The following is a 16,403-nucleotide window of genomic DNA, read 5'->3' as shown; positions in this document are numbered from 1 at the left end:
GACTCAGGGCCCCCCAGGGGACGGGCGACCCTCTGGGCCCCGTCGCCCCCTTTGACCGACGGGGAATATACGGCCAGAGGGCTGAGGCGGGCAGCTCCAGGGCCCCCGAGTAGCGGCTGGTGGCGGGGGGGGCTGGGGCTCGCTCCCCATCCCCTCTGTGCTCAGCCCCACCAGGTATGCCTCCGGGACCCCTGCCTGCTTTTGAGGGCTCACTCGAGCAGCTGTCCCCACATCTCACAGCTCCCCTGACGCCCAGGGGAGCGTCCAGGCTCCTCCTCCAGGCAGCCTGCCCTGATGACCCCCTTGGGGTCGCCTTGCCCCGCCCTGCTTCTGGGCTCCCCCTGTGCAGTGGCTGGCTGGCCGGCCCTGTCCCCGGTCACTCTGGCCTGCGTGAGGACAGAGACGTAAAGTGGCCCAAGTGGAGCCTTCGGCCTCTCCCGCGCCCCGCCTGGCCCAGCTCTGCTGTGTGGGCGTACCTGACCATCCTCCTGCCCGGGGCTCGGACAGGGGCCCAGGATGTCCCGGGCCTGCCCTCCCCCCCCCCCCCCCCCCCCGCGCCCCACATTCCCACCCACGTTGCCTCCCCCTCCCCCGCCACCTGCATCCATCGGGGTCGGGTCAGGGCATGAGAGAAGAACTCCAGGCCGAGTGCTCGCCTTGCCAGCAGGACCCCCTCCCCCTGCCCCTCGGGGCCGGTCCCTGGCACTGTCTGTGGCCCTGAGCACCAAGCTGGGAGTAACCCCTGAGCACCAAGCTGGGAGTAACCCCCGAGCACCGCCAGGGCCGGCCCCAAACTAAAACACGAACTCACACACCTGGATCCAGGTGCTTTCGCCTCTCCCCGGCCTGCTGCGGGCACCCCCGCCCCCGGCTCCCCGAGGACCGTCCATGCCGGGGTTCCCTCCATGGCAGACCCTGGGCGGGCAGGACGGACACTACCCCCGTCACTTTTCACGCGCTGGCGCCTCTCTGGGTCTGTGCGGGGTCATCCCGTGGCCACTGGCCGCCAGGAAGGGGCAGCACGGTCTGTGGGAGCCAGAGGCCAGGTGAGGGGGTGCCCGTGTGGGCCGTGAACTGCCCCCCTAGCCCCCCACCCCGCCGCGGGCCCCCCCCCCCCCCCGCCTGCCCATTTTGCAGATGCGTCGGAGCGCGTGGCCCCGGGGCCGGCCGGGCTGCCAGCCGCCTGCTGCCTCTCTCCCGAGACGTCCCCGCGGGCCCTGGCGGGCGGCCACACAGCCGTCCTCGCTGACCCGCCGCTTCCTCTGTCCCCGAGACTCGCCCTCCCCCCGCCGACTTCCTTTCCCCCCGCCACTTCCTTCTCCGCTCGGCCTGGCGGGAAGTTCCTCCGAGAAAAAGGGAAGCGGCGTGTTTGGAGCCCAGCGCCGCAGTCAGTCGCGCCCGCGCCGTGGCTGGTGGCCAGGGCAGGCCTCGGGGCCCCAGAGGGCCACCCCCGCCCCCGCCGCGCGGGGCCCCTCTCGCACGTCCTGCCTCTCGTTCTCACCTCTCCGGGACCCAGGCCACCTTCACCAGCAGGAAGGGCCAGTTCTGCCCCCGTCCCCTTCTCGGGCCGCCAGGGACACCCACTTCCCCGAGAAACCGCTCCCGTCCCCTAGAACCCGGGTCTGGGCACCAGTGGAGGAGCCGCGGCAGTGCTGGGGGTGGCCCCGAAATCCAGAACAAAAAATCTACCAAATAGCCTCCGTCCCAGGCACCTGGTGCAGCCCGTGACAAATGCAGATTCCCGGGCCCCCGCGGGCCCCACGCAGCGCTCAGGCACTGCCGTTACCGAATCACACTAGCTCCTTGGGAGCCGTGGCCGCCCCCTCTGAGCAGGCCTCTGTGATTGCATGCCAGCTCCTGAGTTCTTTGTGCTGCCCAGAGCCCCACAGTCGTATCTGGGTCTTTCCCCGGGGTCTTGGGTCAGATCAGAATCCCCTGATGCCCCTTCTGGGCAGTTGTGCCTTTGGACAAACGCCCCTGGAGTGATCATGCCGTGCACTGGACATCAGACCCTCCCCTGCGCTCGCCCCCCCACCCCGGGGTCCCTGGGCCTGATCTTTCTTTTTTAAAATTTTTAAAATTTTATAAGGTAGTTCACAGTATTTGATTACTTTTTTTTTTTCTTTTTGGGTCACTCCTGGCGATGCACAGGGGTCACTCCTGGCTCTGCACTCAGGAATCACCCCTGGCAGTGCTCAGGGGACCCTATGGGATGCTGGGAATCGAACCCGGGTTGGCCGCGTGCAAGGCAAACGCCCTCCCCGCTGTGCTACTGCTCCAGCCCTTGATTACGTCTAATGTTCCAGCACCAGTCCCAGCACCCTGACACCGTCCCGCCACCACAGTTGGGATGTTCCCGTCCCGAACCCCAGCCCCCGTCCCAAAGCAGAACTGAAATGATATATTTTCTATCGTTTGTTATGAAAAGCCGCTGAAAACGCTACAGAAAAGCCCATGGAGGAAGGAGTGTGGAGGTTGCTCTGCTCGGGCCGCTAGGACCGTCTGTAAGGGAGCACTGACGTGTTGCCAAAGGTCGAGCCTCCTGAGCTTGCGTCTATGTGCTGGGCCCGATGTGGGCCCGATCTTGTCCCCGAAGGAGCTGGCCCGAGACATTCTGTGGCCTGTTGTGGCAGGTGTGGGGAAGCGGGGCGCAGGCGGCTGCCGTCTCGGACAGGCCCCCCACCCCCCCGCCCCCCGGTGCCGGGGGTCCTTGTGGATCCTCCGTCTGACCTTTGCCAGCCCCTGTCGCGGGAGGGCCGCATCCCCAGGGCACCGGCCTTGAGCTGTGGATGCCCCTTGCACAGAAGGGGAAACTGAGGCTCAGGCTGGCGGCGTCTTCACCCTGAGCGTTTGAGCTCGCGCGCTGTTTCCCGGGCCCGCCCCAGGATCCCCGAAACCCCGTGTTTGCTTCCCTCGGGCGACGCTGAGCCGGGGGAAGGGAGGCCTCTTTGCTCCCTTCCCGGGAGGCAGCGAGTGCGGGACCGGAGTGGGGTGGGCTGGACAGCAGGTGAAGGAGCGAACGGAAGTGGGAACTTGGTGCTCGTCTGTGGGCGCGACAGCCGTGCCCGAGTCTGGAATTCCAGAGGCAACTCTGGCCTGTGGGGGGTCTGGGGGCCACATGCACCTCCTGGGTCCTGTGTGTGAGCGGTGGCCTCAGGGGGAGGGGAGGGAGGAGGGGCGCAAGTTCACGGGCTGCACACCTGAGTGCTGGGGCAGAGGGAATGTGCGTGCAAAAGCCCTGTGGCAAGGAGCAGGGTTCACAGGCCGGCGGGGCATGGCACAGGGGGATGGGGCGGCCTTGGTGTTCCCAGAGCAGTGGGGAGACCAGGGGTTGTGGCAGGGCAGTGGCGAGCTCGTGCGCCTTTTGGGACGGCACCTTTGTCACGTGTCACCCCCGATTCAGGTGTGTGCCATGACCCGGCCATCCTGTCAGGCCACAGTGCTCCTGAGGCGCGGGCTGAGGCCCGATGTGCGTCACACCCCTGGGCCGCTCGCTTCCCGGGCGCAGAGGCTGGTTCTGTGGCTCCCACCCCCGCTGGTGTCCACCAGGTGGCATGGGGGCCGTGGGTGGCCGCAGCCCCCTTCCTAAGGCCAGGGCGGTGCCAGGGTTGGAGAGGGTGCCTGCCTCTGTCTGTGTCGTAGTCGCTCAGGGTGGGGGGGGTGCTGCTGCAGGTGCCACGCGGGCCGTGAGCGAGTGCCCGGGCTGGCACGTGCCGGGGACTCGCCACCACTTGGACGGGCCGTCCGGCCTCTGCAGAGATGGGAAGGGCTAATCGGGCAGGCCTGTGTGGCCTCCGGAGGTGCTGGGGCCGAGGGAGGGAGGGAGCGGGGGTCCCGGGACTGGCCTTCCAGCTTCTGGAAGCTTCTGTCTTCCTCGGCGGCTCTCACACAAAGGGCCTTGCCGTGCTGGGGTGCGTGTGGGCGGTGCTGGGGGTCGAACCCACAGCCTCAATCTCCCAAAGCAGGAGTTTCAGGGCTGACCTCTGCCCGCCCCCCTCCCCCAGGACCCCGTGGTCACGTGTCCATCCATCCGTGCATCTTCCCCATGGTCTGCCTGTTTCCCCTTCTCAAGACCTGTAACTTAATCACACCTGCAAAGGGCCTGTGGTCACTGGGGCAGTTGCAGGTGTGTGTGTGTGTGTGTGTGTGTGTGGACGGCTTTGGGGCAAGTCCCAGTCAGCCGTACTGTCGGGGTGTCCGGCCCCCTCTGCACCCAGGCTCCTGCAGACCCCCGCCCCTTCCCCCTTCCCCGACACTGCTAAGCCGGGGCGACCGGAAGTGGCGGCGTGAGGTCAGGTGAGAGTGGACGTGGCGGGAGGTCAGCGTCTGGGCCCTGGTCTCGGTTGTCCCTTCAGCTTGTGTGCAGGGGCCAGCGGCGGGTCCAGCGGGACGTCCAGCTCCATTCCTGGGGCCGCTGCGTGCGAGGCGTGGGAACACGACGGGCTCTCCCGATGAGGACCCCAGACTGTGTCTGGGCGGGCGCTGGCCTCGCGGGCACACTGACCGCCCGCCCCGGCGCTGGGGACGCCAGGCCCCAGGGAAACGCCGCCCGCCCAGCCTGCCGGCCCCAGCGCGGCCGTTCTTACATTCTCTCACTTTTGTGCATTGTTTTCGGACGCTCCAGCCGAGGGGGGCTCTGCCCCGCCCCCCCCCAGCGATTGTCCGGGAGATGGAAAACACTGCAGGCCGGGCGGGAGGAACAATCCCTCGGAGTCATTGTCTGCAGCTGTGAGTGTCGCCCAGAGCAGAGACATTCCACTCATTGTCCCGCCAGAGGCGCTCGGGGACCCTGACCCCCCCCCCCCCCCCCCGACCCGCCCACCCGCGTCCCAGGCCCTCGGGACTGGGTTTTTGTCTGGGACATTCCTGCAGGAAGTGCCACCCGAGGCAGGAGGCAGAGCCGCCCTTCCCAGCCGTCCCCAGACGCCCCCCACCCCCACCCCTGTCTGGGCTGTCCCCGCCATGGGGGCCGCCAGCTTCAACCCCGCAGCCCGGCGGTGCCCATACGGACGCCGGAGATCCCCCGGACACCGCTGACCCCCCAGTGGCTGCCCGGCTCACACGGACCCGGCCTGTTCAATTCTCTTTTTTCTTTATCTTTTTTGGCCCCTGGGAGCGACCCCGGCCCTGACGCCATGAGGCCTGTGGTCGGTGGCCAGCCTTGCCCCCAGCTGCTTCAGCTTATCAGAGGTAGAACTTGAGTGCCCTGTACTCCCCCCCACCCACCCCCCCAAGATGTTTCAGGGCCTGGCAGGGCCTGGGCCGCGGGCTTGGCATGCGGTACGCCCGGGTTCCAGAACCAACACGGCCAGCTGGGACAGTCCCCTCCCAAAAAAAGGGGAAAAAAAAAAAGAGCAATTCATTGTTTTTCTATATATTCACACAGTTGTGCAACGCCCCCCCCCCCCCGGCCCCCCGCCCTCCTGTCGAGGCCGAGGACGTTGCATCAGCCCGAGAGCCTGGTGCAGTTCCCACATCTCTCGACAAACAGCCCCGGAGACGCGGCCAGGCGGCGGCCAGCCGGGATCTGTCCCCCGGTGTCCGCTCGGAGCGTCTTGCCTCGCTCGGTCTGCGTGGCCGAGCCCGGGAGTGGGGGGGGGGCGGGTTTGGTCCCCTGTGAGGTTGAGCAATGTAAGAGCCGCTGGTTTCACAACCAGGGCGGGGTGGGCAGGGAGGGGGCCGAGCGGGGGTGGGGGGGCTGAACACCCACAGCGCCAGCCCCACAGCAGAGCCCGAGCCCGAGGCGGGGGGGCTGACCACAAAGGCTCCCGGGTCCCCAGATGTGTGCGGGGTGGGGGGGAGGGGGGATTCTGGGCTGCAGGGAAGGCCGGGGTCCGGGGTGGGGGCGGGGAGAATTCTGGGCTCCCTCAGCCTAGTCTGCCCTGGGCAGGGCTTGGGGGAGAGGGACCGGCGGGGTCTCGGGCCTGCAGGGCGGTGAGGCTGGGCCTGGCTGTCTCACGCTCAGATGCCCACGGCCTTGGGGAGGGTCGAGGGGGTGGATGCAGGGGAAGGGTGCAGGGGGGGCTGTTGTTTTGGGGGGTGGTGGTGTTTGGGCCACACCCGGCGATGCTCAGGGCTGACTCCTGACTGCACTCAGGAATTACCCCTGGCGGGGCTCAGGGACCACATGGGATGCCGGGGATCGGGGATCGGGGATCGAACCCGTGCAAGGCAGACGCCCTCCCCGCTCCGGCCCCTGTGTGCAGTTTCTTAAAGGAGCCTCACACTGGGGCTTGAACAAGAACCCCCACCCCTGACCCTGAACTTGAACTCCTCTCCGGGACCCTGAGCACAAACCCCTCTCCCAGACCCCGCCCACTCCCTCCCTCCCTCCTCCTGCTGGCAGGGAGGGCGTGTCGGGGGGGGGGGGGCCCTGTGCCGGGGCCTTAGAACCCAAGGCAGGTGGGAGTCCCGGGTGGGCGTGGGTGGGGCAGGGTGCTGGCTTCCTTCCTGGCCCCCGGTCCCCACCCTTGCACCAGCCCCATTGGTTCTCACTGGGTGTTGCAACGTTGTTTTTGTTCGAGCTTCCCCCTGCCGCTGTTTGGGGCCTGGGGCCCACTCAGCACTGCGCACCTTGTTTCTTTTTAATTTTTTTCCTAAATCTAGAAGTTAAGTGGTGTGCGTGGGGCAAGGGGGAGTCTTTTCCAGAGGGCCCAGGCCTGGGATCCAGCAGTGACCAGGTCCACTGGCACCGCTGCTGTCCTTGGACGGGCCCTGGGGATGAGGCGGGGGTGGTGGGTGAGTGGGTCTGTGGCCCCTGCAACATCTACAGTTGCCGTGACCAGGACAGAGGGTGCAACCAGGAGAGACTTAAGAGGGATTGATGTGCCCCAGGGCCTTTGCACGGACACTTTCCCCTGGGCCGCTGGGTCCTTCCCCAGGCTCCAAGAGCAGAGCTACTTTCTCAGTCCCCGCGTGGGTCAGATGCAGCTACGGGGAGAGACCCCCGCCCAAGCTCCCTCTCCTGTCCCCCTTCGCCTGCCCACTCCCGGGCCCTCCCCTCCTCTGCCCTTCCCTCCCTACTTTCTCTCTCCTTCCTCCTCCCCTCCCACTGCAGGTGAGAAGTGGGGGAGCAGGTGTCTGCTCTCTCTGTACCCACCTTGCCCCCCGAGGGCTGGGAGGTGAGCGCCGCCCTGCTGCCAAGCTGGGGACCCAGCACAGACCAGCGTCCCCCAGTTCCGCCCACGGTCACTGTCCCGCTGGGTCTCGGGGCACAGGAAAGGCCCCCCATCCCCCCACCCACCAGGGCTCAGCAGGGAGGGGGCAGGAGGGCGACTCGAGAGGGGGGATGGATCCCCAGGGGCGTGCGGGGAAGGAAGCTCTCGCCTCGGACAGGTGACGAGTGGACGGGCGGACAGGTGGACGGGTGGACAGATAGACAGGCGGACGGGCGGACGGGTGGACAGGCAGACAGGTGGACAGGCGCGGCCGCTCCCTGTGAAGGGGCGTCACAGGGTCCTCCCGAGAAGGCCATGGGGAGGTCTGGGCGGCTGGAGAGTCTTAGCTCGGCCTCCGGGCCAGCCGGGCCTGGCTCTGGGCTGGGGCTGTGGCCCCCGGGCGGCTCCTGGGACCCGAAGGCTCCCTGGCTGGCCGGTTTGGGTCCGGCGTCTTCCCGCAGCCCCACCGCCACCCCACCGCCGACTGCGCGTCCCCTCCCCCTGCCCTCCCCTCCCTGCCTCCCTGCGGGCCCAGCCCGGGGCTCTGCACCCAGGCGGGCACCCGGCTGCAGGCCCAGGCCCTGACTCCCTCCCTCCCCCCGGACGCCTCGTGCAGGGCCAGGCGGAGGGGTCCCACCAGGGCCGAAGGGGCCCGTCCTGTGGGTCTCCAGCGGCCAGAGTGACGGCACCAGGGTCGCACACCTGCCCTGCACGTGACCGAGCCGGGTTCGGTCCCCGGCTCCCCAGACGGTCCCCCGAGCACCCCCAGGAGTGATCCCTGAGCACCGCCAGGGGTGGGCCCCAACTGAGCCAAAACAGAACTCAACGCGACCCAGCCCCCCCCACTGCCAGCCCCGCCCACTGCCGAGGTGGTCCCGCCACGCCTCTTCCCCTGCAGGTGCCCGTGCAGGCTTCCTGCTGCCCCTCTCACCGGCCCTGTGCCCCCCTCCAGGAAGCCTTTGTAGTGCAGTGGGCACCATCCTCTGACCTGACCGTGACCTCTTCCGGGAAATAGAGGCAAAGGAGCAGGAGGGAGCGCAGTCGCCCTGGCGGGGGTGGGGGTGAGGGTGGGGCCACGCCCACGGCTGTTTGCTTGCACACGCCCACGTATGCTGACTCGAATGCACACACACACCTGCACTCACAACCATGCACCCCACGCTCGCATGCACACACACCCATACACGTACATACACCCATGCACATACACATACCCATGTATGCACACACTCTTACACACATGCACACACACTCCCACACATGCATGTACACATGCACACACACCCATGCACACACACCCATGCATGCACACACACTCCCACACACTCCCACACATGCATGTACACATGCACACACCCATGTACACACACTCCCACACATGCATGTACACACCCATGCACACACACCCATTCACGCACACATGCTCCCACACATGCATGTACATGCACATGCTTGCACGCACGCACACACAAGCACACACACACAGTCTCACGCATGTGCGCTGGCCAGGCTGCCAGGGCTGTATGGTGTGACCATGCAGAGCCCACGCGGGTGTGCTGTGGTGGGTCAGATGTCCCCCATGGCTCTGCCCCCATGTCCTGGGCTGGTTTCTAGAATGTTCTTGGGTGGAGGAAACCAGAGGTCGCCCTAAGGCAGCGCAGTGGGACCCATGTCCAGGGCTCCAGGCGTCCCGTGGACGGGGCTGGGGCCAGGTTGACCGCAGTGCCCGCGTTCCACACGCCCACTGTGTGCCGCCCTGTCCCCGCTCCCTAGGGAGCCCTGGTGCAGGAGGCCTCGGGGGTGTGGCCGGCCCTGCCCCCCGCAGCTCCCAGCCTGCCCCTGGGTTGGGGCCAGGCCACTGCTGTCAGCTGTCAGCAAGGCTGAGGGGCCGGGAGGGTTGGGGGCCGGGGAGGAGCTCGGGGTCTCACGGGGTTGGGGGGCAGCAGATCACACGTCGTCTCCCACCCACCTGACGGCCACCCCCTCGGCCCTCCCCTTCCGGCCCCCCTCGGCCCCCCTGCCCCGCCTTTGAGTGTCCGAACCATCAGGGTGTGTTGGGGGCGGGCGGGGGTCTGGCCCAGGGGTCGCCGCTGGTGCCCAGCCCGACGCCGGCTCTCTGGACAGGGTCCCCTTGCCCTGAGCAGCGCCTGGGGCCCCTCCCCAGCTCTCGCAGACCCTGCTCGCCCTCTGGGAGCTGCCCCGGCCCCCGGCCCTTTGCCTGCTGGCTTGTCTCTGCCTCTGACCCGCCGCCCAAGCCCGCCGGTTAGGGTGCCCGTTCCCAGCCCCGCACCCCGGGCACCTCACAGTGGCCTTCTCCACGCAGGCTCTGGGGGATCTCAGAGGGGCCCCCGGGGGTTTGCAGAATCCACACGGGTGGGCCACCCTGGGCCCCAGGGCTGCTGCTTGTGCCGTGCCCGCTCCCCCTGGTGCCGGGTCCGCTTGGCAGACGTGCATTCAAGTCACGAAGTGACTGGGGGCTGACAGGTAACGGGTTCGCTGTGGACATTCAGAGGCGGGCGGCAGTGAACATGGAGTTCCACTCAGCATTCGTTTCCTGGCAGAGTTTACAGCCCAAGAGAGCAGCGTCGCAGAAGAGACGGACGGAGCTTCCAGCTCCCCGAGGGGCAGGCGGCCCGGGGTGAGGAGGGAGCAGCCCTGGTGTCAGGGGCCCGAGCGCCTCTGCTACGGGTGTTCCGCCTCACCGCGCCACGCGGCTGCAGAGTTCCAGCCGTCACGTTTGCTCTCTCGCCCGCTGGAGGGAGGATAGCAACACAGTCTCTCTGCCTGTGCCTGTTCTCAGTCCCCGGGCTGCTGCTCTGTGACGGACACGTCAGCTCCGGCTTAGCCAGAGACGCCAGGAGCCAGGGAAGCTGGAGAGTACAGCCTCTGTCCTGCAGTCGGGAGACCAGTTTCTAAAGGAAAAGGAGAGAGACTCTGGACGGGGAGGAGGGCTCACCAAGCAGTGCTCAGGGCTCACTCCTGGCGGGGTCAAGGGCCAGGCAGATGCCCTCCCTACTCACTGTCGCTCTGGCCCCACACTCTCATTTTTTTCTTTTCTTTTTGGGTCACGTCCAGCGATGCTCAGGGGTTCCTCCTGGCTCTGCACTCAGGAATTACTCCTGGTGGTCAGGGGACCCTATGGGATGCCGGGGATTGAACCTGGGTCCGCCGCGTGCAAGGCAAACGCCCTCCCCACTGTGCTATTGCTCCAGCCCCATTATATATTTTTTTCCTAAGCTCACAGCGGGACCATGACTGTAGCCCCAAACGAGAGCCACTCGATGTCCCTCCCGTGACCGTTCCCGCCTTTCCTGGGTGAGGGCACGCGGTTCCCGCACCTCAGCTGCTTGTTCCCCTTGAGAGGATCCGTCACCCGACCTGGTGCGGGAACCCTGAGTCGGATTCTGAGGTTGAATTCTGATGCCACCTCTGAGATTGATTCTCCCTGAGGTGAGAAATCCTAGAACTTGAAAAATTTGGGGTGAAAAATTGGAGCTTCTGGGGCATTTGGTCCCTGCGAAACTCGGGTTCCCGTGGGGCAGGGCGGGGCCACCCCGGGGATGCTGTTGTTTTTTTTTTTTAATCAACTTTATTTTCATTGTTTTTAAAATACGTTTTATTGGATCACCGTGAGATAGTTACAAGCTTGCATGACGACGTTTCAGTCACACAGTGCTCGAGCACCCGTCCCTCCACCAGTGCATTTTCCACCACCATTGCTCCCCGTGTCCCACCCCCACCCCACCCCGCCCCACCCCACCCCTGCCTCTGTGGCAGGCACAGTCCTTCTTACTCTCCCTAGTTCTGGTCGTGTTGACTTGCAGTCCAGCTACTAGGAGGCCGTCGTGTTTGGCCCTTGGTCACTCTCAGCACGCGTCTCCCGTCCCAGGCGACCCCTCCAACGCCCATTGACTCAGGGGTCCCCTCTCCGTCCCAGCTGCCTTCCCCCTGCACGTGGGGCCGGCTTCCAAGCCGTGGCGTGACCCTCCTGCCTTTGTCCGTCCGGGTGTTTGACGTCGCTGGTCACGAGCAGTGAAGCCTTAACCTAGCATCGTCAGTGCTGGGCTTCGAGCTGGCTCTGCATCCCACCCGGGGGGTCCCAGGGACCCGTCCTGCTGCGCCCACGCTGGCCCTGGCTTCTTGCCTGTCCCCTGGCGGGCTCGGGTTTCACCATATGTCTGGTGAGGTCACCCTGGCCACTGGGGGACGCCAGCCGGCCCGAGGCCCTCCTGAGCTATCCTGAGCTATCGGGTTGCGGGTCTGCCGGCACCTCCCACCCCGCCCCCTCTCCAGGGAGCTGCTCCTCCTCCCCGTTGGGCCCTGGGGTCCCGGGGCCAGATGGCGGCTCCCTGGCGTATGCCCTGGGCACCGTCTGGGCTTACTCCGGAGGGCGCATTGGGGGTGGCTGGGGACCGTCCCCTCGGCAGACCGCCTGGCTCTCCGGGCTCTGCTGAGTGACCCCTGGGAGGGTCCACACGGACTCGCCAGCTTCCCCCACCTGGTGGGGGGGCCGGGCCCGCCTTCCAGGGGGCTGAGGTGGGCGGGGAGAGCCGGGAGCACCTTGTGCATGAGGAGAGGAGAGCAGTGATCATTCATAGTGGGAGGTCTTGAGAGTGCTCCCCGCCCTCCTCCCCTCCCTCCCCCTCTCCTCCCTCCATTATCTCCCTTCTCCTCCCCCCTCCTCCCCTTCCTCCCCCTCCCTCTTCCCCTCCCTCCTCCCCCCTCCTACTCCTCGTCCTCCCCTCCCTTCTCCCTTCCCTCCTCTCCTCCCTCCTCCCCTCCCTCCCCCTCTCCTCCCTCCATTCTCTCCCTCCTCCTCCTCCCTCCTCCTCCCTCCTCCTCCCCTTCCTCCTCCCCCCTCCCCTTTTCTTACCCCCCTCCCTACCCCCTCCTCCCCTCCTTCCTCTCCCCTTCCCTCCCAGTTACTCCAGAGCTTGCTCTGGGTGGGTCCCCCGCTGCCCTCTTTGCTGCCCTCCCCGCACCCCCGCTGAGTGTGCCAGGCAGGGTCTGGGCTCCGAGCAGGCCTTGGGGGGGGGCTTTGGGGCTTGGGCGGCTGTGCCCCCCGCCACGGGGTCGGGGGTCTCCTGTGCGTGGGGGTCTCCGGGCCGTGGGGGGCAGAGGCCTCGGCATGAGCAGGAGCCCAGGGGCCAGGGCGGCGGCCGCTGGCCGAGTGGACGAGTGTCCACTAGGGCTGGGCAGGGCAGGCTCTGCGCCGGGCTCTGTCGCATGTCCCCGGCATCCACTGTCCCGGGTGGCTGCGGCCACCACTTGCCTTCCCTGCTGACCCCACCAGAAATGTGGGGGCTGCCGTCGGCCCCCCGAGTGCCAGAGCCCTCGGACAGAGGGGCCAGCAGGGGCCAGGCCACGGCCAGCCCCGGGAGCTTTTCAGGTTTGTTTTCTTTCTGGGAGGGGGCCACACCCGGCGGTGCTCAGGGGTCACCCCTGGCGGTGCTCGGGGGACCCTGTGGGATGCCGGGGATCGAACCCGGGTTGACTGGGTGCAAGGTAGTACACCCTGGACCACCCACCCACTGCACTATTGCTCTGACACTCCCCCCCCCCAAGTTATTTTTCTCTGGGGGCGTGGGAGAGGGCTGGGGCACCCCTGGCGGTGCTCAGGGGCTATTCCTGGCTGTGTGCTCAGGAGTGCCCCCTGGCGGTGCTCAGGGGCCACACCCAGTGTGGGGAGCATCTTCCCCGGGACTGTCGCTTCCCGGCCACGCCTGGGTCTCCCGCCATGTGTCAGGAGGAAGGTGCCGGGGTGGCCAGTTGAGCTGCCTGTCCCCCGCCTCCTTCCCTGGGCACAGGGCCCCGGGGCTCACAGGTGGTGGGGCAGGCGCGCACGTCCAGGACGCAGGGCTGCGGGGGTCTGGCAGCGGGACAGCGGGGGGACAGCAGGACGTCGCGTGGGGAGCTGGCCGCGGGCCGCCCGTGGCGCCGATGGGGCTGGAGCAGAGTCTCTGCCCTGCAGGTGGGCCATCGGGTGTCCCCAGCACCGGCTGGCCCGGGGACGCCAGCACCCGTCTCGGGGTCAGGCCCCAGAAGCGATGCTTCCCTCAAGGGCGAGTCTCTGAGCCAGGAGGGGACCGTTGTGGGGGGAGGGGGCGCGGCCGGGAAGGCCCAGAGGGTCCCAGAGCTCCGTCCCTCGGGGCTGTCGGAGTGGCCCTGAGCACTGAGTGCCTCAGTTTCCATGACTGCCAGGGCCTGTGGGCCGAGAGATTTCCTGCTGGCCCCTGGACATGGCCCCGACCTGGGCCCCTGGGGGAAGGGCAAAGAGTGGACACAGGGGCAGCCGTTGGACCCCCATTGTGGCAGGGCAGGGGCCCAGGGGAGGGAGGGCTAAGGATCCTCCCACCCATTCCTGCATCTTGAGGTCGTCCATCCTCCTCCTCCTCCTCCTCCTCCTCCTCCTCCTCCTCCTCCTCCTCCTCCTCCTCCTCCTCCTCCTCCTCCTCCTCCTCCTCCTCCTCCTCCTCCTCCTCCCCCAAAGCAGGGGGGGACCAGAGAGGTCCAGGGGGGGACCAGAGAGGTCCAGGGGAGGACCGGGCTGCCATGGCGGTGTGGCCAGAGCAGACAAGAGTGTCCTCCCAGCAGCGCGCCCAGCCCAGCGGCCCTGACCTGACCGCCAGGGCTCTCACGGGGGTCCCCTGGCCTGCTCCGTGGCGGCTGGAGCTGGGCGGCAGGAGGCTGGGCCCAGACCCCCGCCCGCGGGCCCGCCCAGGCCTCTCGGCAGCTCCTGGTGGGTGGCCGAGCCGCCCATTGTCCCCACACAATAGCGGTGGCTCTGGTGAAGAAAGTGGGACGGGAAGGGAAGGCCCATCCAGGCCACCGGGCCTGCGGGGCGGTGGCTCCCTGCGGGCGGCCAGGCTGCCTTTGCGGCCCCTTGCCCGGGGAGGCCCCCAGGCTGCGTCTGTGCCTCTGGGCCCGGCAGGCAGCTTCTCCCAGTCGGGCCACGCACAGGCCCAGCCCGGCTGAGATCGGGGAGTCCAGGGTGGCTCCTGACCGCCCGGGGCCTGGTGAGACCCAGGGCCTCACACACGGCTCCACCCCCACCTCTGTCCAGCTCTGAGCACAGTCTTGGTGCTAGGAGAGGCGACATCTGCACACGGGGCTTCTTCCCACCCCGCCCAGGTCGCCTTCTGGAGAAAGGACAGTGTCACGCTAGATTGCAGGCCTCTTGGAGGAAGGGGGTGGCATGTGGGCTCAGGCCTGGTGAACGTGAAGGGGCTGCCCTGTGCAAAGCCGGGGGAGGGAAGCCTGCCGGGAGGAACAGCATGTGCAAAGGTCCTGAGGCAGGACTGGGCTGGTGGAGGGAACAGAGAGGGGGTGGAGGGGAGGGACAGGCTGCTGGCGTGTGAGTTCATGGAGGGTAACTGGGGTAAGGTGCCGGTGCCTTTGGGTGCCTTCCTGGGAACAGATGAGGAAGAAGGAATTCCTCTTGTGCTTCAGGCAAACCACCCTCAAAATACCTTTTAAATGGATTATCAGAGATTTGAAGAATACCTTCAACATCGGAGCAGGAACACTTTCAAGTTTCTAGTATTGACTGTTTCCTTAACACTGGCTTAAGTCACAATCACAAATACTCTACAAGTTGGATCCGTTTTAAGATTAACACTTAAGAAATAGATCATGAAGATTCCTTCAATGTGATAGAAAGAAAAGGACTTGGAATATTTTTTTTCTTTTTTCTTTTTGGGTCACACCTGGCGATGCACAGGGGTTATTCCTGGCTCTTCACTCAGGAATTACTCCTGGCGGTGCTCAGGGGACCATATGGGATGCTGGGAATCGAACCCGGGTTGGCCGCGTGCAAGGCAAATGCCCTCCCAGCTGTGCTATCGCTCCAGCCCCCAGGAGTTGGAATATTTTTAAAATATACATTAATTTTCTCTTAATCGGGAGGTGGTTGGGACCACACGGGTGGTGCTCAGGGCCTGTTTGTAGCTCTGTGCTCAGGCGTGACCCCTGACAGTGCCCACGGGGCTGTGTGTAATGCCGGGAGGAGAACCTGGTCAGTGGCTGCAGTGCCAGGGCCCCTCCTGCGCCCCCCAGCCCGGGGCTGGCACTAGACAAACAGGAACAACTGTCTAGGGAGCAGGGAGGGCTTCTGAGTGGGCGCAGCAGGGCCTGTGCGCTTAGTAGGTCTGTGCGCTCACGTGTGTGTGGACAAGGGCTCTGGGCAGGGACACGGGGCGGGCGCCTCGGGCCTGGGTCACCGAGGGACAGTGTGACCACGCAGATGGGGTGGGGGGATCAGGAACTCGGCATCAGAGGGCTCGGCAGGCATGGCCCAGGCTCTGGGCAGAGTGTGTGTGTGTGTGTGTGTGTTTGTGTGTGTGTAGTGGGGCAGGAGGGGCCGGGAATGTGTGTGTGTGTGTCTGTGTGTGTGTGTGTAGTGGGGCAGGAGGGGCTGGGAGTGGGGGTTTGTTATCTGTCATCCATCTGTGCCCCTCTGTCTTCCTTCCTCCTCACCCACCCACCCACCCGTCAATTCATCCACCCACCCATCTATTCGTCCATCTGTCCCCCATTCCTCCGCCCACCCACCCACCCACCCGTCTGTCATTCCAACCGTCCACCACCCACCCACCCATCCATCCATTATCCATCCACCCACCCACCTATCACTTCATCCATCCATCCACCCATCTGCCCACCCACCCATCCATTCATTTATCCATCCACCCACCTGCCCACCCACTTGTTACTCCATCCATCCATCCATCCATCCATCATCCATCCATCCATCCATCCATCCACCCACCCACCCATCCATTCATTTATCCACCCACCGATCCACCTATCATTCCATCCACCCATTCATCCCCATCCCCCACCCACCCACCCATCCTCCCACCCATCCACCCACCCACCCCACCACCCGCCCACTCACCCACTGTTCATATCTATCTCTCCATCTCTCTTCGTCCCTCTCGGAGAGCCTGGCAAGCTCCCGAGAGTATCCCGCCCGCACGGCAGAGTCCGGCAAGCTCCCCGTAGCCTACTGGATATGCCAAAAACAGTAACGACAAGTCTCACGATGGAGACGGTACTGGTGCCCGCTCGAGCACATCGATGAGCAACGGGGTGACAGTGCTCCAGTGACTACAGTGATTATTTCCTGCTGGTTCCTTCGTGGGCTGCGCTAGGGGTTGACCAGGGGCTCGCACGGGCAGGCACCTGCCCTCCCGCTGGGCCACCGTCCTGCCCCTGGTTTCTTTCCGACGGTGTTTCCACGCTGCC

The 16,403-nt window shown here is 66.1% G+C and overlaps 1 protein-coding gene across 1 annotated transcript in view; it reads left to right on the top strand.

Moving 5' to 3' along the window:
• PREX1 (phosphatidylinositol-3,4,5-trisphosphate dependent Rac exchange factor 1) overlaps positions 1 to 16,403 on the top strand; it is a 120,787-nt gene that overhangs the window by 29,820 nt on the left and 74,564 nt on the right. The window lies entirely within an intron of this gene.

The sequence above is a fragment of the Sorex araneus genome, chromosome 5 (assembly GCF_027595985.1).
Source record: "Sorex araneus isolate mSorAra2 chromosome 5, mSorAra2.pri, whole genome shotgun sequence".
Lineage (NCBI taxonomy): Eukaryota > Metazoa > Chordata > Mammalia > Eulipotyphla > Soricidae > Sorex > Sorex araneus.
Note: the sequence above shows the minus strand (reverse complement) of the source record. Positions and strands in the feature narration are given on the sequence as shown.